Source organism: Gopherus flavomarginatus, chromosome 12 (assembly GCF_025201925.1).
Source record: "Gopherus flavomarginatus isolate rGopFla2 chromosome 12, rGopFla2.mat.asm, whole genome shotgun sequence".
NCBI lineage: Eukaryota > Metazoa > Chordata > Testudines > Testudinidae > Gopherus > Gopherus flavomarginatus.
The window spans coordinates 24,321,202-24,344,195 of record NC_066628.1 but is presented as its reverse complement, the minus strand read 5'-3'; the positions used below and the strand labels follow the sequence as shown (position 1 = coordinate 24,344,195).

Here is a 22,994-nt window from a genome sequence, read left to right as displayed (position 1 = left end):
GACTTTTCCAGTAGCTGTACTGGTCACATATGCATCCCAAGTCCTCAAGGCAAATTAATCATTAAAAAATGCTTGCTTTAAAACCATGTTTTATATTTACACAGGTACACTCACCAGAGGTCCCTTCTATGGCTTCATGGTCCGGGATACCACCTTGAGCGAGTTGGGAGGGTATTTCAGTCAGGGTGAGAAAAAGATCCTGGCTGCTGGGGAGAACGGTGTGCTGTGTGGTCTCCTCAAGGGCCAGCTCTAGGCACCAGCCACCCAAGCATGTGTTTGAAGCAGCACTTTCTAAGGGGCAGCATTCCGCAACCCCCCCCCCCTTTTTTTTTTATTTTTTTGCTTGGGGCGCATTGTCAGGAGCTAGCCCTGGCCAGCCACTCGCGGGAGCCGGAATCCACGCCCCCTGCCCAGCCTGGCGGCGCCCTGCACAGCCCACTCTGGCAGGGAAACGTGGTGCCGCCCTGGGGAGACTCGGAGCGGCAGCAGGACCCCTCCTCCCTCCCTGCATCCCGGGCTCGCCTCCCCCTCCCTCTCCGGCTCCTCACACGCTCCAGGAGCCCCTCTCGCAGGGCAGCTCGGGCTGATGAGAGGGGCTCCAGAGTGTGTGAGGAGCCGGGGAGGGAGGGAGGGAGGCGGGGTCCCCTGGAGCCGAGCCCGGGCTGCGGTGGCGGCAAGAAGGGCTCCCAGAGTCAGGGCCCCCCGGGGGGGCAAGTGGGGCAATTTTCCCCGGACCCCACAGGAGCCCCCACGAGTATGTCGGAGGCTCTCCCCACCTCCATCTTCCCCCATCCCCAGGTATCTCAGCTGGTGAGGGGGCGGGGCTGCAAGCTGCAGCTGAGCCGCGGGAACTCAGGCCCCACTGGAGACACCACGCTGCTGCAGCGCTGTCGGGGAGAGGGAGTAAGCACTCCCCGACCCCATTCCCCCCAGCCCTGAGACCAGCCCCTCTGAGCCGGACACCCCCCAGACCTCAGCCCCCCCCCATCCCTGACCCCACCAGCTCTAAGCCCAGCCCCTCTGAGCCGGGCAGCCTGACCCCATCCCCCTCACAGCCCTGACTCCCAGCTCTGATCCCAGCCCCTTTGAGCGGGGCACCCCCCAACCCAGAGCCCAGCCCTGGGAAACAGCAGCACCACCGCCAGGCAGCGACAGCCCATTGGCACCATCCATCACCATCACCCAGCAAAAGCCCATTATGTAATTGCAAATGTATACATACCAGTAAAGCATTTAATGTTTTTAAATAATTTATTTAGTGTATTTTCAAATTATTACAAATTAATTTTTGGATGTATTTCACTAGTTATTTTTTACATTTCCAAATACATGTTACTATAGTATTGTGACTTTTTTTTATGGAAGGGGTCCCTGAAATTGCTTTCCCCCAGGTCCCCTGAATCCCCTGGGCGTCCCTGCCCAAAGTGTGTGAGGAGCCAGGGAGGGGCAGAAGCGGGGTCCCCTGGAGCTGAGCCCCGGCTGCGGCGGCAGCGAGAGGGGCTCCCAGAGTGTGTGAGGAGGTGAGTGGCCGGCTGGGCTCGTCGGTGCTGAGCAGGTAGCCCTGCAGCCAGAGATCCTCGCCTTCCTGCCCGTCACGGCTGGGCCAGGGCACCGTGAGGCTGAAGAGCAGCAGGTCCGAGGGGCTTTCCAGGTCCTCGGCCGCCAGCATGTTGGGGGTGAGGGCGGTGAGCATGAACTGATACACCTCGGCCACCAGCAGCATCGCGAAGCCCAGGGAGGGGGCCGTGTTCTTCGCACCGCCCCCACAGCTGCACTGCCACCTGTAAGTACTCCCGCTCCATGCCGCCCAGCAGCTCCACCCGCATGGGGACAGAGTCACAGCTGGGCCAGGGCTCAGCTGCCATGTGTTGGTAGCGGATTCCACATTTGGGGGGAAGCCCAGTGCTGGGGCTGCAGGGGGTGTGAGTGGGGGGGCACTGGTGGGGGGGAGCTCAGGTTGGGGGGGGAGGCAGCCAAAAATTTTTTTGCTTGTGGCGGCAAAAAACCTAGAGCCGGCCCTGGGTCTCCTCAACCTCGTCGTTCTCCTCCTCCTCCTCCTCTTCATCTTCCCCATCCACAAAATCCTTAGGCATGGGAACTGAGAGTACCCCATCATCGGAGGTCACGGACAGGGGTGGGGTAGTGGTGGCTGCCCCCCCCCCAGAATTCCCTGCAGCTCCATTTGATTCTCTGGCTTTCTGGTACGCTTGTCTCAGCTCCTTACGTTTCACGCGGCACTGTGTTGAGTCCCTGTCGTGGCCCCTGTCCATCATGGCCTTGGAGATTTTTTCAAGTGTTTTGGCATTCTGTCTTTTGGAACAGAGTTATGATAGCACGGATTCATCTCCCCATACAGCAATCAGATCCAGTACCTCCTGTACTGTCCATGCTGGAGCTCTTTTTCGATTCTGGGACTCCATGGTCACCTTTGCTGATGAGCTCTGCATGGTTACCTGTGCTGATCAGCTCTCCACACTGGGCAAACAGGAAATGAAATTCAAATTTTCCCTGGGCCTTTTCCTGTCTACTTGGCCAGTGCATCTGAGTTCAGCTTGCTGTCCAGAGCGGTCACAATGGTGCACTGTGGGATAGTTCCTGGGGGCCAATACCGTCAAATTGCATCCACACTAACCCTAATTCGAACCGGCAATGTTGATTTCAGCACTACTCCTCTCGTCGAGGAGGAGTACAGAAATTGATTTTAAGAGCCCTTTATGTTGACAAAAATGGCTTTGTTGTGTGGATGGGTGCAGGGTTAGTTCGATTTAATGCTGCTAAATTCAGCCTAAACTCATAGTGTGGACTAGGCCTTATTGTCTAGCCTAAAGAAATTCCTTGAGTCATCAGTTTACCCATAAACAAATCTAATGTCCTCCCTTGAACGACTGTATTTTCTCTACAAAACGATCTACTCACACTCCATTAAGTGTTCTGATGGGTAGATCAAAACTCTGTCTCAGTTCCACTGGGATTTCATCTACTCCTTACTCTGATCCAAGATTCTGAGCTATCACCATCATCTGGCAAGCTTCCTGGAGTGGGTGAGATCCCTCATTTTCCCTCTCTGTTTCCTTTTCTACCTCAGGTATTAATCTTTAATAATGTAACTTATTTTGTTAGGCTCTCCTTGAATAGTTATCACTATTAGTCCATAGATAACTTTACTCTTGTCTTTGTATCTTCCACATTTATTCTGCAGCAATGCTTCTTTTACGTAAGCTACAGATCCCTGTAGCACCCAAAAATACTCTGGGGTTTGCTCATCAAGTGGGTTACTACCAGTACAATTGTGATGTAAGAGTGGGGATAGGGACATGCTAAATCTGGGACACATAAGGGTGTCAGCTTGAAAGTGCTATTTGACTCATTCCATTGGGCACAGGAGCACAGAAGTGTGGGCAGCTGGAGAGTGCTGCTTCACACAGCCAATGGAGTACAGAGGCGTATAAGGGGATCAGCTTGACAGTGCTGATTGGCCCAGCCCACTCAGAGAGGGAGGGAGGGAGTGTGTGTGTGTGTGGGGGGGGAACCCAGCCCAGGGGAAACTAGGTCCTGCAGGATAGCTCCATTGGGAGGGCACTTGCAGAAGGGAGGAATAGAGCTCCATATGAAAACACAAGTCACACAAGCAACACATTGATAGAATTACGCAATCACCCCCCTCCAGAAGAGTAACCCTAATAAATGAGCATACCCCAAAATAATAGGCAAAGCTGGTCACAAATTGTTGAACAAACACAAGCAGCACGTGACCCTAATCATATGTTAATTGTTGAGTAGTTGCTGTGGAGTAGGGAAACTGAAGCACAGACCTGCGTAAACTTTCTTTTTCTTTTTCAGACCCTGCTCTTTTAGCAAGGTCTCTCTCTTTCTCTCATAGAATATTTGTTAACCTTCTGTTAAGAATCTTGCTTAGAATACTTGTAGAACTGTACAATAAGGAGTTGAGAGTTGTGCCTTAAAAATAAAGGTTTTACAGCAATACTGTTAGTAGTGAAAGAGGGGTGCTTTACAACATTAGAATAATTATCAGAGGGGAAAAACCCAGACAAGTAACCCCAATAAATGAGCATACCCCAAGTAATGGGCAAATCTGGTAAAAGTACACAAATACTAAGGGTCTTCCTAGCTAACTGCATGAATAATCAAGAATCTTTACAATAACTATATAGTCATTTCTTAAATGGTTTGCATGCCTGTAATCATGGTGAGTTATATATTGCTACCCATTTCTCTACTGTTTTATCTGTGTGGTCTCTGTCTGTTTTTTTGATTTTCTTTGGCTGATATATAAGTAATTTTAGTGGGTGTAAACCAGTTAAGGTGGTGGGATCTAATTTGTTAGATTAAGTAACATTATGTTAGGATTGATTAGTTAAATTACAGTAAAATAATCGATTAAAGGCATAGCTGAGAATGAGGTGATACTGATATGTGTATGTTATAGGGGTTTCTTTATTTCAGATTCTTCAGAATTTCAAAAAACTATTTTCTCCCAAAAAGTTGCACCAAGCAAATAATTACCTCTACAACACACATAATGGCAAGTAAGTTGAGTGTTTCCATATTTGGTTTGCAAATATGAACTCTGTTCCCTTGCAATACTATTTCCATAACTAAATGCTAATATCATCATATAGTTCCATCAAAAACAGGTTGCACAATGTCTGACATGCCAGAAAGAGGGAAAGGAATTAAATATGAAAAGCATAAAGGTGAATTTTGAAATCAGACACATTATTGTTTATCATTATCCATTATTATTTCTGCAATACAATGAGGCTTTGATTTTGAAACGAGAACAATACAAGTGGCACAGCATAGTGCAGCAATTACCTCTAATGCGCCTTTGCACTAAGTGGGGATATTTCTTCAGCTTAGTGGTTTGAGCATTGGCTTGCTAAATCCAGGGTTGTGAGCTCAATCCTTGAGGGGGGCCATTTAGGGAACTGGGGTAAAAAACTGATTGAGGCTGGGTCCTGCTTTGAGCAGGGGGTTGAACTAAATGACCTCCTGAGGTCCCTTCCAACCCTGATATCCTATGATTGTTTTCCATAACCCATTCCTGTACTTTTGTTTGTTTGTTTTTTCTTTCTTTCTTTTTCTTCTGCATTTAAAAGTGGGATTTACATTCTGATTCTATGGCTGTTGTAACTATATTACATTGTGTACTCTGCTTATGACATATGGGTTTATTGAGAACATTTAGTATGAAACACATGTAGTATGACTGTAACTGGTATCCTTATATTTTAGTAACTCGGATCTGGGAATTGGTGGGAATGGATTAATAGGACCATTACCAGTAACAAAGGATGGATACCAGTATATACTGACAGCCATAGATTATCTTTCAAGATGGGTGGAAGCCTTTCCACTTAGAAATAAGTCAGCATCTGAGGTGGCAAAGAGCATGTACAAAATGATTGTTCGACGCGGATGCCCACAGCAGATACTGACAGATCTTGGTCCAGAATTCAATAATAAGGTCATGACTGGTTTTTTTCTGGTTATTTGTACTATGTAGTCAAACTCACTATCAGATCACCCATTGATCTCAAACAATCACCATACTTTTTTTTTAATAAACTGCTGTTGGTCACCGTCAGTGTTGCTATAAAATTATTTTTCGGTGTCTTCAAATCTAACAAAGAAACACACAACGACTTGTTTCCAAAACAAATATGAAAAGATGGGCGATTCCTGTTGCTAATTACACATAAAAGTAGTGGCAAATACGCAAAGGAACATTCCTTAACACAAGTCTATATGTAAGTTTATGGTGTAACTTATTTTCTTTCAGTTTAACCTGTATCTTTGTGAAAGACTGAGAATAGAACGTAGCTTCACCAGCCCATACCACCCACAACCAATGGCTTGGCTGAAAATGCTAATAAATCCATAAAAAGGTAAGTGAATGGGTCGGAATATTACAGTACTAATGGCAAGTAGAGTGTGCTATGCAAGAAGATGCAATTCACAAAAAAAATCTTCAAAAGCAATGTGTTACATGGAAAGTCTTTTTCATTATGTATTACATCTTTTTGATTATGTCTGATCTGTTTCAGTCAAGACCGTACGTGTGACTTTCTTTTTTTAAACAAACAAATCAATGAGCATTTGTTACAGAGCATTGCGGAAGATGGTTGATGACAATGGGAGTAATTGGGATCAATTACATTACCCCATTTTGTTTTCTTTGCCAACTAAAGTACACACAACAACAAAAATGTCACCCTTTCGACTAATATTTCGTGCTGACCCAGTGTTTCCAGAAGAAGTCTCAGAGAATTACATGGTAAGTGTATGTTATTACCAGCACCTTTCATGTACACATGGCATTCAGTGTGTCTTCACTTTACAAATACAACCCCTTCTCCATTTGTTTACAAAGATCCCAGATATAAATATATTTGGGGAAGATTTCTGCAAAAAGTACAGCATCAATATGAAATGGAGACATGATGCTGACATTGTACTGGCCCTAAGCACAAGAAAAACAACAAAGACATTATGCTAAAAGAAATAATTCTAAATATGGTCAAATAACATTTGATGTTGGGGACTCTGTTCTGTTACTGAATGCTAGAAAGAGAACAAGAAAAGGAGGAGTGCTGGAACCTAGCTACGACTGTTGAGGGTAAGAGTGAAATTACAAACCATCTCAGGGAAATGGTTAGGAACCATGTACAGTACCACACACTTAAAACCATTTAAAGAGTCACTAACATTAGCTGCTGAAAGTACATCAGAGGGAAAAATCGGAACTGAAATTGCAGTTGGTGACACTGAGCCAGAAACACCCACAGAAGAGATTAGAAAAGTGGATGGCACTGTATCTCACAACAGCACAGTAAAAAACAAAGAGGTCACAGCAATGGAAGAAGAGGAGTATATAGGGCAAAACAATGATACAAGTGATGCTGATGACAATTTTGATGACATGCTTATGGAAGACAAGCAATGGATTCAGAAAGGTAATTGGTTACTGCACCTTTCTTAAACAGATTAGCATACTTTATAAATGGAACTATGTTAAAGATTTTCATGAACAAGGTGGCGGCATTCACAGTAGTAAAACAGAGAAAAAGGAAACTGTATTACTATGCATGTAATATGTGTTAATATTTTTTCCTAGTCAAATTTGTAATGACCGGCAAACACACAGAGAGACTGGAGGCCAAAGTGAGAAACATAAAATTGTATGGCTCTTCATTTCATTGCCTGAAGCCGAGAAGCTGGATAAGTGATGAGGTACATTTAAGTACCACTAAACATGTATTTGTTAATAGGATTGATTCATCAAATATTACTGAAATTGTGCCTTTTCTTTCATCATGTGTTGTAGGTTATTGATGCATATTTGAGCTGCGAGGTCAAGAAAGCAGATGGAAAGGTAGGCTACTTACTGTGATGGTACATGAAAGTATACATTGATTCAATAAGTAAACAATCACGTGAATGTGGCACAACATATTTAAGTCCAAATACCCTTGAAATATCAACATAAACCTGATATTGCAACATTTCAGTGTATTTACTGCTGCCAAACATTTACTGGACGTATTTGGAGGTGCATATTGGACATACAATACTTGACTAACTGAGGATCACATTAGTTTTGCTGTACAGTTCAGTGGGTCCATTAATTAAACACACGTATGCCTACAGCTTAGTCAGTTTTTACATTAAGTAAGACAGAGCCCATTGATTACAAATCTTTCTGTTTTTACAGGATTCTCTTACATATCTGATTTGTAACACTAAGAATCCCTTGCATGTCTGTCTATATTAAATTCACGATGTTCTTAATGTGCCAGAATTATTAACACATTAATAACTTTGTTGACTGTCAATAGGTACAAGCCATCTCATCAGTAGTTTCCACTTTCATTCTCTCAGGCAGAGCTCCACAAATGAAAGTGACGGTAAATGCTAACACACTTTCATACATTGCATGGGCAAAGCACAATTTCATTCAGTGAGTTAAACACAGTGTGAAACAGCAAATACAATGCTATGTTTGATGTGGAGGACTACTCTAAGACCTGGTCTACAATGGAGGGAATCGATCTAAGATACGCATCTTCAGCTACGAGAATAGCGTAGCTGAAGTCGACATATCTTAGATCGACTTAGATTGACTTACTTTGCATCCTCGCAGCGTGGGATCGACGTCCGCCGCTCCTCTGTCAACTCTGCTTCTGCCTCTCGCCCTGGTGGAGTTCCGGAGTCGACAGGGAGCGCATTCAGGGATCGATTTATTGCATCTAGATGAGATGCAATACTTTGATCCCTGATAAATCGATCACTACCCGCCAATCCGGCGGATAGTGTAGACATACCCTAATAGTAATACATGTAATGAAATCCATTCTCTCTCTTTTTAAGTAATGATTGAAATGATTTATGGCTCACATATCATGGTTTGCTTCACTGGAATCTATAATTGCATTTCAAATTTTTTTAAAAAATAAATACATAGTGAATTACTTCAAAATGATAGATTATTGCTTCCTTACAATGATTTATGGCTCACATATCATGGTTTGCTTCACTAGAAACTATAATTGCATTTCAAATTTTTTTAAAAAATAAATATATAGTGAATTACTTCAAAATGATAGATTATTGCTTCTTTACCACACACCAGGTCATTGGGTTCTTGTGGTAAGATGTTGTGTATTGTAGTTCTGGATTATGGACAATAAATGTGGTATTAAATAAGAGATTTGTAACACAACTATGGTAGCAGTGATACAATTTCCTGTATTTCAGGTTTTCAGTGAGTTCAGTGCATGCAAAGGAAAGTGGAATGTGAATGTTAAAAATAAAATGCTACTGTCAAGTTATGTTGTTAATGTAACTTGGAAGAATACATTCTGTAATGAATTGATCAATGATTTCACAATATGCTTTTCTCTTGTGTGTTACTGAGACATTACAAACGAGAATATGTTAATTGCATAATGATTTTTGATAAATTATAATTTTTTTGAAATAATCACATTACCAATATAATTTGTGAATATATTTACACTTGCAGATAGCCTTGATGAAAAAAAGGAATTGTTAATAATTGACCCCTTCTGTGATGAGATATGAAAGAACATGCCTGAGGAATTGGAGATGATTTATTAGATACTTATTTTTACAATGGACATGAACTGTTCCATTGAAATTTTTTTTAAAGGAATGTAACAATAGTGAGACTAATATCTTCCTGTAGCTACAAATAAAAATTGAAATAGCATGTACTTGTACTTAATATGCTTAGTAATGGACTTTGAGTGAACTTGTGTGATTTGACTCTGGGGAATGACTTCACAGAATGTGGAGACGAAATGGTAGCATGTTGCATAAGTGAGAATGTGTTATTATCAACATGGGGCACAGCAAATCAGGTGATACATTGTGTAAGAATGAGACAATAATATGAAAGCAAGTGTGTATATATGTGAGCAATAAGTCATTTCAATCATTAATTAAAAAGAGATAGAATGGATTTTATCTATGTCCAGAAACTGGAGCGGGGCAGGCAGGCGCGTTTCCGTGGCGGCGGCAATTGGGCGGCAGCTTCTATGTTTAGCTGAAGCCGCCACGGACAGCTGAATATAGAAGCTGCTGCCGAATTGCCGCCACTGCGGAAACGCACGTGCTGCCCTAAGGGCACACGGACTGCCCCCGCTGTCCCCGGCGGCAATTTGGTGCACTGCTTGGGGCAAAACAACAGAGACTGCCGCCCCTTGAAGATTGCCGCCCCAAGCACCAGCTTGGAATGCTGGTGCCTGGATCCGGCCCTGGTTATTGAATACAAAATTGCCATTATCATTTGTTATGTATGTGTAATTATCCAGGGTGAAAGTAATGCTAGAAATTACCAATGGGCACTGCACCGGCGTCCTTGCCAAGGTGTGTGGGATGGGCTTGTGGCCCCCAGAAGGGATGGGATCTCTGGCAGAAGGTGCGGTGCTGGGGGGCCAGATTTCACAAGCCAGCCTTCCTGACAGCTGCTGCTGCAGTGACCAGGAGCACCAGACACTTGCAGGAACCCAGACCCCCTTTTGCTCCCTCACTGTCGGTGGCCCTGCCAGTAGCATCCAACAGCGTTGCCGGACCCTATGGCAGGGCCACTGAAGCAGGGGAGGGATAAAGGGGGCAGCGACATTAAAGCATAAAGCACTGCCACAGCGGAAGTGTAACGTCAGCCATGTACAGGCCGGTACCGGTGGCCAGTTTTTACCGGTACGCTGGACTGGCCCACTTTCACCTCTGGTAAGTATGAGATTTATTCTAAATATCAGTGTTGTTAGTTTGCAGAAACGTATTTGCAGCACAAAGACATCAGTACAGTAGAAACAACACAAGAGGCTAATACTGCATTTAGAAGACATATAGCAATTGTTCTAATGAAGAGTCAGGTAATTATTTTCTACCATGTACTGTGGACTCATTAGGCACATGTGAAGATAACAGGAAGAGTGGAATTATGTCACGTAGCAGACAGTTATCTTAATACCCCTAAAGTGGGATATCTCACAGGTTTGGTTCTGTAATGGTGACTATGAATCAATAATATCTTTAAGTACACAAAAATTTGAATGCAGTGAATGGTTGCTATTGATCGACCAGCTAAATGAAATTGGTATTTTTATATACAGGTGCAGTAAAGTAAAAATTTGAGAAAATTTGACTCACAAAAAAGAAAAAGATATGTTCAAACCAGTGACTGGATTAAAATATTGACATTAATTAATTAATAAATCAAGATTTGCATTTTCAGTATTGGTCATAACATATTCATCATTTCATAGCACTATATTTATTTTTTAAAAAGCGTGGAGGACTACTGCATAGACTGCAACTTTGTCAACTGTGAAAAGGAAAGTGAGGATTGCATGATGGTAAGAAACATAGAATTGTATGAGAAATAAATGCCAAACTGCCTAAGGATCATGATTCTTGTAAAAATTCCACATCAGTAAACATTTTCATCATGCTGATAGGCATATGTTAGGTAATGCTGACATGTGGACGGAATAGCATGAGTGAATGCAAAGTATGTGTAATAATATAACTTCTGTGATTTCATTTTCTCAGTTGTTACTTATCAAAGATCCAGTGTGATTCTTGCAAGAGGTGGGCACATATGCCCTGCATTACAGAAGAAACCAATCAAGAAAACCTGACTGATGAGAAGAAAGAGTACAACTGCAAAAAATGTGCATAGTTCACTTCTTTACCAAAAAAACAAAACAAAACATTGTTTAAATGCCTCTTGCTCAAAACATAATGCAACCAAAAGAATTTTTTGATTTATATACCAGATTATAATAATAAATGTTTTTTATTTAAAAAAATATTCTCTGTATTTGTGTCCATGTGTATAAAGCAAATTATAAAAGCAGCAAGGAGGAAGCAAATTGTGAGGATTTTCAACCAAACCCCCCGTCCCTCCTGATTCGCAACCATCCTTGGACCAGTGACAAGTACTTGGGCAGCCAAGTCCTTAACCAGTGAAAAAAAATCAGAGGCCACCCTGATATCACCTTGGGCTCATGGGCATGCGCCGTACCCCCAGACCTTACCTCCCTTTTCACGTACTCACACGCAAAATATAACAGCACGTCTCAATCATCAAATACATCAACTGCGCACATTAGCTAGGAGGGAGGGAATTGTGAGAGTTTTCAACCAAAAACTCCATCCCTCCTGATTCACAAACCGTGGACCAGGCAGTAAAATCAATTTGGCACATTAACAAGGGGGAAGCAAATCGTGAGTGTTTTCAACAAAAAACCCATCCCTCCTGATTTGCAACCATCCCTGGACCAGTGACAGGTGCATGGGCAGCCAAGTCCTTGTGTTGGGGGGTGCAGTGCTCCAGGTAACTGGCAATATGGCGTGGGGTCAGAAGTTTACATTCTCAGGCCTACGACTGCCTTTCAAGCTAAACAATATGTTCCTTTAAAGTTAGCATAAGTACATGTAATCATTTATCATTTTCTTGTGTTCTTTTGTTTATGGTACAAAATGTAATCGATCAAAGGGGGGGGTCAGTAATATGGGTTAAGGATATAGTTAATTAAAAGATCCGGTAGTTAATAAATTGTAAATGATGAATTGTAGCACCTGTAAACATCTTTGTAAACAAGTAAGGTATATAAGACATGGCAACGGATAGTAATGTGTGCATAATCTGAGATTTTATATCTCCTTGCACCTTATTTGACTCAAATAAAAATACTTGCTTCTCCACTCCGGTGTGGTCATTGGGAATACGCACACCGGGCAAACGAACCCCAACTGTTGCCCCCCTGCAACAGCTTTGGCGACCGCGGCAGGACGGTCTGAGGCTGAAAAATTAGCCTTGCCCGGACCCTCTCCGGTGGCCGACGGACTGAGACAGTCACTGATGCCCAGCGCGCACCGGTGCTTTCACCGGGGGCCTCAGCAAAGTCTGGTACGGTCGACCCCGGGAGGCACAACGGTGCAATGCCCCAGAAGGTGGAGAAGCTTTGGTCCTGAGCGACGGTGAGGAACCGGTCTCAGGGATAAGGTAGAATAAAAGTTAAAGGGTTTAATCTGTCACCTGCTAAGACCTGGGGACGCCCAGGGTCTCCCGGTAAGGAATGGGACAGGGACAGTCACAGGATAAGGTAGCGTGCACGCCTTTAGAATGCATTCTGGTTGCATTCTCGGTAATTGGAAAATCTTTGGAATGGATCCACTAACTAAGGGTAAACTAAAAAGGTATTGTACAATAGACTGGCCTCAATATCAGCTAGAGGACCAGGAATGGTGGCCACCGGAGGGTTCAATTAATTATAATACGATCCTCCAACTTCTTTTATTTTGTCAACGAACTGGTAAATGGAATGAGCCTATGTATGGTCAGATATTTATGTCATTATGGAACAGAACAGATATTTTGAAGCAGTGTAATTTAATTCCAACAGGCTTAGGAAAAAGTTGTGAAAATATTTAAAACTCATTATTTACTGTAATAGCAGGAGCGGGGTCACATTCGGCCACAGCACCCCCATTGTATGGTGACAAAGTCCCCTCAGCCCCACCAATTGAGCCCGCCACAGGTTTGTACCCTTTAATTACTGAAACCCGAATCGCTCGCAATGCTACGGCTACTCAGGAGTTAACCACTATGCAGGTGTACTCTCATGTTCCTTTTAATTCTGTGGATATAGCGGCTTTCAAAGCGCAGGCAGGGGAATTTTCTACCAACCCCTCCCGATTTATTTCAGTTTTTGAAGGCTGTCTGGTTAGTCATAAACCTGACTGGGATAACTGCCAGGTACTTCTGTGAACACTCCTCTCTGAAGTGGAGCGAAACCAGGTTTCAGCTAAGGCATGGGCAGAAGCAGAATGAAAATATGAGCAAAGTCTTAATACTTAGAAGGAGGCCAGGGAGGAATTACAGAAAATTATAAATAAATTCCTGCAGTGTGGGGTATTACAGGAGTGTCACTCAGCTTGAAATACCCCTATCTCACCAGTTCAGAAACCGGACGGCAGTTATCGATTGGTGCAGGACTTAAGAGCAGTCAACGAGAGGGTTAAGACTCTATACTCCCTCGTGCCCAACCCATATATGCTGCTAGCCTCTGTGGGGGGACAGTATTCATGTTTCTCAGTTCTTAATTTAAAGGATGCCTTTTTCACAATTCTGGTGGACACAGGGTCCCAGGAAATTTTCTCCTTTGAATGGGAAGACGCAAACAGGAATAAAAGGCAACTGTGTTGGACGGTGCTGGCACAAGGATTTAAGAACTCCCCCCACTCTTTTCTGTCAAGCTTTATCCCTGGACTTGGAAGGATGGGAAAATGAAAACAAAGTCCTTCTCCTACAGTACGTTGATGATTTATTAATCGCAGCAGTGGGACTAGAAGTATGTCTCCAGGCAACCGTAAGTCTTTTAAACTTTCTCGGGCTGCGGGGGTATCGCGTGTCAAGAAATAAAGCCCAAATTGCCCTCCCCGAAGTACGTTACCTAGGCTTCGAGATCAGACAGGGGGAACGCCAGCTTTCAAGGGGGAGGCTTGAACCTATTTGTCGAGTTTCTACTCCCCGAAATCGCAAGCAGCTCAGAGTATTCCTGGGAATGGCAGGATTTTACCGCATATGAATTCCAGAGTTTGGACTACTAGCTAAGCCACTGTATGAATGTGTTAAAGGGACCGATCAGAAACCGTTTTACTGGACAACAGAGGCAAATAATGCCTTTACCTTAATAAAAAGAAAATTGATGGAAGCCCCAGGCCTGGGTCTGCCCGATCTTTCTAAGCCCTTTCAATTGTATGTACATGAAAGAAAAGGGGTGGCCCTGGGACTACTTACACAGTTATTGGGCTCTTGGAAACGCCCAGTGGCTTATTTCTCCAAACAATTGGATCAGGTTGCGAAGGGGTGGCCGGCATGCCTACAGACAGTTGCAGCTACAGCTCTGGTGTTAGAGAAAGCAGAAAAACTGACTTTGGGGGGGGGGCTGTTCAAGTATACACTCCACATATGAACCAACCCTTACTGGACACAAAGGGGGGTCTCTGGCTCACCCAAGCCCGGGTAGCCCGGTATCAAGCTAAGCTCTTAAAGAACCCCGAAGTTACCCTGCAGGCTTGCCCCTCCCTTAACCCAGCTACCTTGCTGCCAGAAACAGAGGGCCAAGAGCATGACTGCTTGAAAGTTATAGATGCCCAGTATTCCAGCCGTCAGGATTTAAAAGATCAACCTCTTCCTAACGCAGACTATGAGTGGTACACGGATGGCAGTAGCACTGTTGTAAATAAACTTAAAAGGGCGGGCTATGCCGTGGTGTCTCTCCATGAAACTGTGGAGGCAAAAAGCCTGCCCCCCGGGACTTCAGCCCAGCTAGCCGAAATAGTGGCTTTAACTCGTGTGCTTGAATTGTCAAAAGGAAAAAGGGTTAATATCTTCACAGACTCTAAATATGCTTTTGGTGTACTACATGCCCACGCAGGTTTATGGAAACAAAGGGGATTATTGACGGCTCAAGGCTCCCCAGTCAAGCACGGGTTACAAATTCTTCAGCTTTTGGAGGCCGTACAACTCCCCTTAGAGGTCGCAGTGATGCACTGCAGGGCACACCAGAAGGAGGATCACAGTATTAACCGAGGAACACTGCTAAAACTGTGGCTCTTAAACTTGTTAAAGAAATTTTTCCTAGATTTGGCCTGCCTCGATGAATGGAGTCTGACCAGGAAACACACTTCACCTCAAAAATTGTCCAGAATGTCTCGAATATCCTCCAGCTCAACTGGAAACTTCACACCCCTTGGAGGCCACAGGCCAGTGGAGTGGTAAAGCGCACTAATCAGACACTCAAAAGGCATCTAGCCAAGATATGTCAGGAAGCGTCTTTAAAGTGGCCTAATGCCCTACCTTTGGTTTTACTCCGCATTCGAGCTCTTCCTAAGGGTAGAACTGGTTTAAGCCCCTTCGAGATTATGTTTGGAAGGGCATGGCCTATGAATGGTACCCCGATCCTGCTAGGGGAACGGGAGGCTGGGTGTGGACATTTGTCTCAGTATATGTGTTCTCTGTCTGCTGTTTTATGTTCTTTTTACAGGTACATTAAGGACTCTCAGCCACTCCCTTTGGATGCACCTGTCCATTCCCTACAGCCAGGTGACTTCATCCTTGTCTGTACCTGGAAGGACGAACACCTCCTGGAACAGTGGGAAGGACCCTATCTCGTCTTACTGGTTTCCCACACGGCAGCTAAAGTAGAGGGACACAAAAACTGAATTCACTACTCCTGACTAAAAGCTTTACCTTCACCGCAGAATCCAGACACTAAGCAGTGGACGGTTCAGCCTACCGGAACCAGAGAATCGGAAGATTTGGGACTCAAGTTATTGTTTAAACGCAAATTACTCTAATTTGGCCATGTTTTTAATACTTGTATGGGTGTTTACTGTTTCTGGACAGCTAGCCCCTTTATCCTTCCGCTCCCCAGAAAATAACTGATGGGCTCTTTTAGCTGCCACAGCCTCTAATTCTTCTCACTTTTGTGTAGGGAGCGGTTACACTTTAGGGTCTGTATTTACTACTTGTTTTGTGGGAGTAGCTATGCCCTTGCAAGAAATTCACAAATATACTAAACTTGCTGGTTTCAATATTAAATTGACAGCTGGGCATCTGTCTCAGTTTGGTTCTATCTCAAATCCTAAACCCTATACAAACCAGCATTGTCTTCAGATTAGGCTAATGGCCGTGTCCTCAAATGTTATTTCCTGTTTTGCTATTGTAGGGGCACGGAAGGTTAATACTAATTTGACCAACCATGAGATGAATTGTTCTGTTTCCCCAACCCCGACTTCTTATTTTTATGCACACTTATATCTTCCCTGTGGGTGGTTTTTGCTCTGCGGACTAACCGCATTTACCTATGTCCCAGCTAACAATTCGGGAGGCCTTGTTCTCTCGAACAATTAACCATGGGGGTTGTCCCTGGCCATGCTCTAGTTTTAAAGACACCTGAACCTATCCGAGCCCAAAGGGCTCGGCGTGGCCAGCCTCTGGATGAAACATGTAATTCTAAGGTAAACTTGGTGTCTAAATCTCAGGCCATAGCCCTTGCTACTTCATTGGTCGGAGTCCCAGGCCTGGCCTTAAATGCAGAGCTCCAGCTTGATAAAGTGGCCTATGCCCTCGCCAAATCCATTAATCTAACTTCCACTTTAATCTCTGATTTGGCCTCGGAACTCACAGGGGTCTAAGAAGGAATACTCCAAAAATCGAGCTGCAATAGATTACCTCCTCTTAAGGCATAATCATGGCTGTGAAAAATTTAAGGGTCTCTGTTGCTTTAACCTTTCTGATCACAGCCAAAGCATTGAAAATAAACTGGCTAAGTTGCGTGACATTGTCACTAACATAACGCAAAATAGTGACAATAATTGGTGGGGTTCTTGGGGTTCTGGTAATTGGTTTGGGTGGCTTAAAAGCATTTTTACCTCCCTGCTAGTGGTAATAGCAATTGGTTTGCTCTTCTGCTGTGGTCTGCAGATAGGAGTGCCTTGTTGTAAAATCTGTCTTTCTGCCCTCCGTCAGCCAACAGAAATGTACCCCCTTAGGGCAGTCTCGCTGCCAACATCAGGTGGCTTGCCCTTTGATCTTATTCTAAGTAATGAATATGAGAAAACTCAACGAAAGGCCTTTGAGTATTCTCAAAGGGGGGATTGTTGGGGGGTGCAGTGCTCCAGGTAACTGGCAATATGGCGTGGGGTCAGAAGTTTACATTCTCAGGCCTACGACTGCCTTTCAAGCTAAACAATATGTTCCTTTAAAGTTAGCATAAGTACATGTAATCATTTATCATTTTCTTGTGTTCTTTTGTTTATGGTACAAAATGTAATCGATCAAAGGGGGGGGTCAGTAATATGGGTTAAGGATATAGTTAATTAAAAGATCCGGTAGTTAATAAATTGTAAATGATGAATTGTAGCACCTGTAAACATCTTTGTAAACAAGTAAGGTATATAAGACATGGCAACGGATAGTAATGTGTGCATAATCTGAGATTTTATATCTCCTTGCACCTTATTTGACTCAAATAAAAATACTTGCTTCTCCACTCCGGTGTGGTCATTGGGAATACGCACACCGGGCAAACGAACCCCAACTGTTGCCCCCCTGCAACACTTGCAAATAAGCAAGGAGGAAATCAGTTAAAAAAATCAAAGGGGCCACTCTGGTATCACCTTGGGCTCCTGGGCATGCTCCATACACCCAAACCTTACCTCTCTTTTCACGTACTCACATGCAAAATGTAACAGCACGCCTCATCATCAAATGCATCAACTGTACACATCAGCTAGGAGGAAGGAAATTGTGAGAGTTTTCGACCGCAAACCCCCATACCTCCTCATTTGAAACACCCAACTGCTGATTGTCCTTGCAAATAAGCATGGAGGAAGCCAGTGAAAAAAATCAAAGGGGCCACTCTGGTATCACCTTGGCCTCATAGGCATGCTCCCTGCCCCCAATTTGGCACATTAGCAAGGAGGAAGCAAATTGTGACTGTTTTTGACCAAATCTCTCCCGATTCACAACCCTGCCCGGCGGTAGCAAATCCTGAGCGGTAGCCAAGACGGTAACGTTTGCAAAGGAGGAGGGGGTGTAGTGCACTAAAGTGACAGGTTTCAGAATAGCTCTGTATTAAAGTGCGCTCCGTAGCAATGTGCTACTTACTGTGTACTGAGCATGCTCAGTACATCTGCTGAAGCCACTGTCCTTCACCCTGCCCTTATTAGCCCTAAGATTCTGCTGACTGCTTTTGATAGGGGTTAAAAAGTGGCAAAGGGGGTGAATCGGAAGAGAGGGGTGGCCAGGGTCTAAGCAGGGGGTGGAAATTGACTGGTTGGGGGGGGTCAAGCAGCTGGAGGCCGCATTAGGAGAGGGGCTAAAAGGAACAATCAGGGCTGTGGGGGAGGAGCAGGAGTTAAGCTCGAGGTGAGGTGCTGGCAGAGGGTGACAGACAGGGGCGGCTCTAGGCATTTTGCCACCCCAAGCACTGCAGGCAGGCTGCCTTCGGGAGGTCCCCAGTCCCGCGAATTCAGCAGCAGCCTATGGGAGGTCCGCGGAAGCTGCGGGACCAGCGGATCCTCTGCGGGCATGCCACCGAAGGAAACCTGCCTGCCGCCCTCGTGGCGACTGGCAGAGCGCCCTCCGTGGCTTGCCACCCCAAACATGTCCTTGGGGTGCTGGTGCCTGGAGCCGCTCCTGGTGACAGAGGGCAAAACCCGGCACAGGTGGGGCACAGGGGGTAACAGTTACCCTACTAGGACTGAGAGACCAGTGTTTGCAAAAATGGTGGGGGGCAGAGCAGCTTTTTTTATTTCCCCTCTCACAGACAGCACTTCTCATCATCAGCTTCCCAGGGCTGGGTTCTTAAAGGCACAGGCATCCCAATGCCTAGTCAATGCAGCTCCTCTTTGTCTGATCTAACCTACTGAGGCTATGTCTACATTACAAAATTCAAAGCGCTGCCGCGGGTGCCAGTGCTCCTGGTAATCCACCTCGAGGAGGGGATTAGCTCCAAGCACTGAGAGCCGAGCCTGTACACACTAGCGCTTTAAAGCGCTCAAACTTGCTGCGCTCTGGGGGTGGGGATGGGGTGATTTTTCACATCCCTGAGCCAGCAAATTAGAGCACTTTAACTTGCCAGTTGAGAGAATCCCTGAGATTTAATTCAATGAAACATTTTACACATATCCCCTCAGAATCAAAGAATCCTTTATCACTGTATCTGATTGCATAGAATCTCCCAGCAGTTTCCCAAGTTGTCTTATCTGCTGCTGGGATTCCCTGAATTCCCTGAATTTTTAAATTTAATTTTTTCTTCTCATTTTCAAGCTGACTGAATTTCTGGCTTTGTGTCAAAACTTTGTTTTGAGCTGATCCACCAATGGGGATTGCATTTTTGCAACTGTTATTTTGCCTCTCAGTCTAGCCCTTAGTGTTTTTCCACAAGCCATTGTATACAACTTGATTCTCAAATATTCAATAAAGGCTCATAGACTTTACGGTCAGAAGAGACCATTATGATCATCTAGTCTGACCTCCTGCACAACACAGGCCACAGAATCTCACCCACCCACTTCTGTAACAAACCCCTAACCTATGTCTGAATTATGGAAGTCTTCAAATTGTGTTTAGAAGACCTCAAGCTGCAGAGAATCCTCCAGCAAGTGACTCGTGCCCCATGCTACAGAGGAAGGTGAAAAATCTCCAGGGCCTCTGCCAATCTGCCCTGGAGGAAAATTCCTTCCTGACCCCAAATATGGTGATCAGTTAAACCCTGAGCATGTGGGCAAGACTCACCAGCCAGCACCCAGGAAAGAATTCTCTGTAGTAACTCAGATCCCAACCCATCTAACATCCCATCACAGACCACTGGGCATACTTACCTGCTGATAATCAAAGATCAATTGCCAAATTAATTGCCAAAATTAGGCTATCCCATCATACCGTCCCCTCCATAAACTTATCAAGCTTAGTCTTAAAGCCAGATATGTCTTTTGCCCCTACTACTCCCCTTGGAAGGCTGTTCCAGAACTTCACTCCTCTAATGGTTAGAAACCTTCATCTAATTACAAGTCTAAACTTCCTGATAGCCAGTTTATATCCATTTGTTCTTGTGTCCACATTCCTCTCCCTCCCTAATATTTATCCCTCTGATATATTTATAAAGAGCAATCATATCCTCTCTCAACTTTCTTTTGGTTAGGCTCTTTGAGTCTCTTTTCATAAGATAGGTTTTCCATTCCTCGGATCATCCTAGTAGCCTTTCTCTGTACCTGTTCCAATTTGAATTAATCCTTCTTAAATACGGGAGACCAGAACTGCACACACTATTCCAGGTGAGGTCTCACCTATGCCTTGTATAACGGTACTAACACCTCCTTATCTTTACTGGAAATACCTCGCCTGATGCATCTCAAAACCGCATTAGCTTTTTAAATGGCTGTATCACATTGGCGGCTCATAGTCATCCTGTGATCAACCAATACTCCGAGGTCCTTCTCCTCCTCTGTTACTTCCAGCTGTGTCTCTTCACAAACTCATCACTGTCACTGTGTTAGCCATGCTGTATGTCGCGGGTTCTCTGGCTTTTTGTCCCTCAACTACAGCCTCAGATCGGATGGGCACTGCTCATACAGTTGCTCTAGTACGATCAGTTTAACCAGGTCCTCCTTCGTCTGGGCCACATCTGCCCACCTGCTGGCGAATCCCTCCATGCGAATGGCTAGTTGCAGATATGAGACCTCAGGGGTTATATCCTGACCCAGGAACCTTTCCCAGTACATCTCAGGAGTCAGCCCAAACTCGTGCAGCAGGGTCTTCTTGAATAGTTTGTCATCCCCTTTCTCTGACCCTTCCAGTTGGCAGTACAATGCCATGGCTTTGGGGTCCAGTAAGGGGGTGAGAACCCGGAGCCTGTCCACAGGATCTACCTGGTGCAGCTTGCAGGCTGTCTCAAAGGCATATTGCTGCTGGTGGCCTAGAGATGCTGAGCATGGGCCCAGCACTCTGGTAGCTGATGTTCTGGGCTATGTCTGTGTTTAGGATGGGAGGCCACTGTGCAAAGGATCAGCTGCTCTAGACAGATGCTGATTGGCTCCCTTGGGCCTTCCCCCATGGCTGCCTGTATTGATTTCGCTCATGTTTGCTAACACCCTGTTTGGCGTAGTTCTGTGCACCACCTTGATCATTGCTTCCTTGTGTCCCCTACCCCGGCTACATGGACACCCCTCGTCAGTCACTCCAGCTGCAGATTGTTGAGCAGTCGAGTTTGAGTCTCCTCAACTAGTCTCACCTGCTGTCTCACACAGGTCCCTAAGCAGCACCTGGAATCAGCCCAAACTCTCAGTCCTCAGCAGATGAAACTCGTGTGTGGCACTGGTGGGACTGAGGTGGAATCACTGCCTGAGGCCCCTGCAATGGAAGGGAACTAAGTGGGCTGTAGCCATGCGAACTGTCTGATGCTGAAGGTGGAAAAGTTGCTGATGCTGTACTTGCCTCAAGAAAAGTCGGGTGCCTAGAACTGAGCTGAGGGGTGGCCTTGCCTGCCTAGTGAGGCTGATACCCCATGATTGCAGCTGTGTATTCCTGCCCAGCCTTGTCCCAGGGAACAGGCATCAGCTCACTGCAGAAAGCTGCACGGAGCACCCAGCTGCCAGGGCCTGGCACTGGGGTCTTCAGTAAAAGAAATACATCCCCCACCAGCTGCTGTAGGGACAGGGGGGCAGTTGCCCCAGGCTGGGTCCTGCACCTTCCACTGCGGGCTCCAGAGCAGCTGGAGTCGCGATGGTTGTGAACATGGCACTAGTGGCCCTAGGTGATGTAAAATTCTCACAGTGTGAGAGCCCCCAGGGAGCTGGCACAGCCTCCCCTCCAGGGCCGGCTCTAGCCATTTCGCCGCCCCAAGCACGGCGGCACACATGCCTGCGGGAGGTCCACCGGAGCTGCGGGACCAGCGGACCCTCCGCACACACGCCTGCATGAGGTCCACTGGAGCCACCTGCCACCCTCCCGGCAACAGGCAGAGCGCCCCCCTTGGCATGCCACCCCAAGCACACGCTTGGTGCACTGGGGCCTGGAGCCGGCCCTGCTCCCCTCCCCCAGCTCAGCACCAGCTGCTGCCTGGCACCTAATCACAATCTCCTTAAAGATGGGCTCAAACTGGCCCCCCACAAATAACTTCAAGTGGAGGAAGCTGCTGACTCTGCCTGTGGACCCACAGGAAAGTCACTAGGGCACTGTGACGAAGCGGGAATGTTCTTGCTGTGTTATGTGAATGCTGAGTGGGGAGTATGAACCTGGGAAGGTGGCAGGGGAGTTTTGCTGGGACTGCCTGCATTGGGGAAGGGAGCATACCTGAGCATGTAACCTGAGAACCCAGGAGTGGGGTTGGAGGCCAAGGAACACCTCTGTCCGGGAAACTGGACAAAGGACGGAGGCTAGGGGAGGAGCCGAGGGGAGGCTGAGTGAGAGGCTGGAGGACGTTTCAGTTTGGAGCTGGCTGGGAAATGGAGAGGGGTGCCCCGACGGGGCTTGGGCTTCTCAACGGGGCTGTTGCCTCCCTGGGGGCCCCAGATGGGTCTAACTAAATGGGGTCCTGTTGTCTGTACCTGCAAGACATGTTTTGGACTGTGTTCATGTCATCCAAATAAACTTTCTGTTTTACTGGTGGGTGAGTCATGGTGAATTGCAGGAAGTCGGGGGGGGGCGGTCCTAGTCTCTCCCCACACTCTGTGACAACTGGTGGTAGCAGTGGGATGTACTGCACCCCGTGAATGGCGCTTCTTGCAGTAAGTGACTGCGGAGCAGTAAAACGAAGGGGGATTGACGGAGACCAGGTGTGCTAAAGAGTCAGCAAGTTTCAGGGGCCAATTAAACCCCAGGAGTGTGTAACAAGCAAGAAGGACTTCTGCAGTAACAGGATCCCCCG

General features: G+C 45.7%; 1 protein-coding gene and 1 long non-coding RNA gene across 2 annotated transcripts in view; one reads left to right on the top strand and one right to left on the bottom strand.

The window, feature by feature from the left end:
• LOC127032468 (zinc finger protein 436-like) overlaps positions 1-22,994 on the bottom strand; it is a 148,834-nt gene that overhangs the window by 48,794 nt on the left and 77,046 nt on the right. The window lies entirely within an intron of this gene.
• LOC127032622 (uncharacterized) lies at positions 4,579-11,321 on the top strand. Its single transcript, XR_007768839.1, has 5 exons — positions 4,579-4,715; positions 5,804-7,254; positions 7,349-7,396; positions 10,838-10,904; positions 11,101-11,321. It is a non-coding gene; the product is annotated as an uncharacterized LOC127032622 (long non-coding RNA).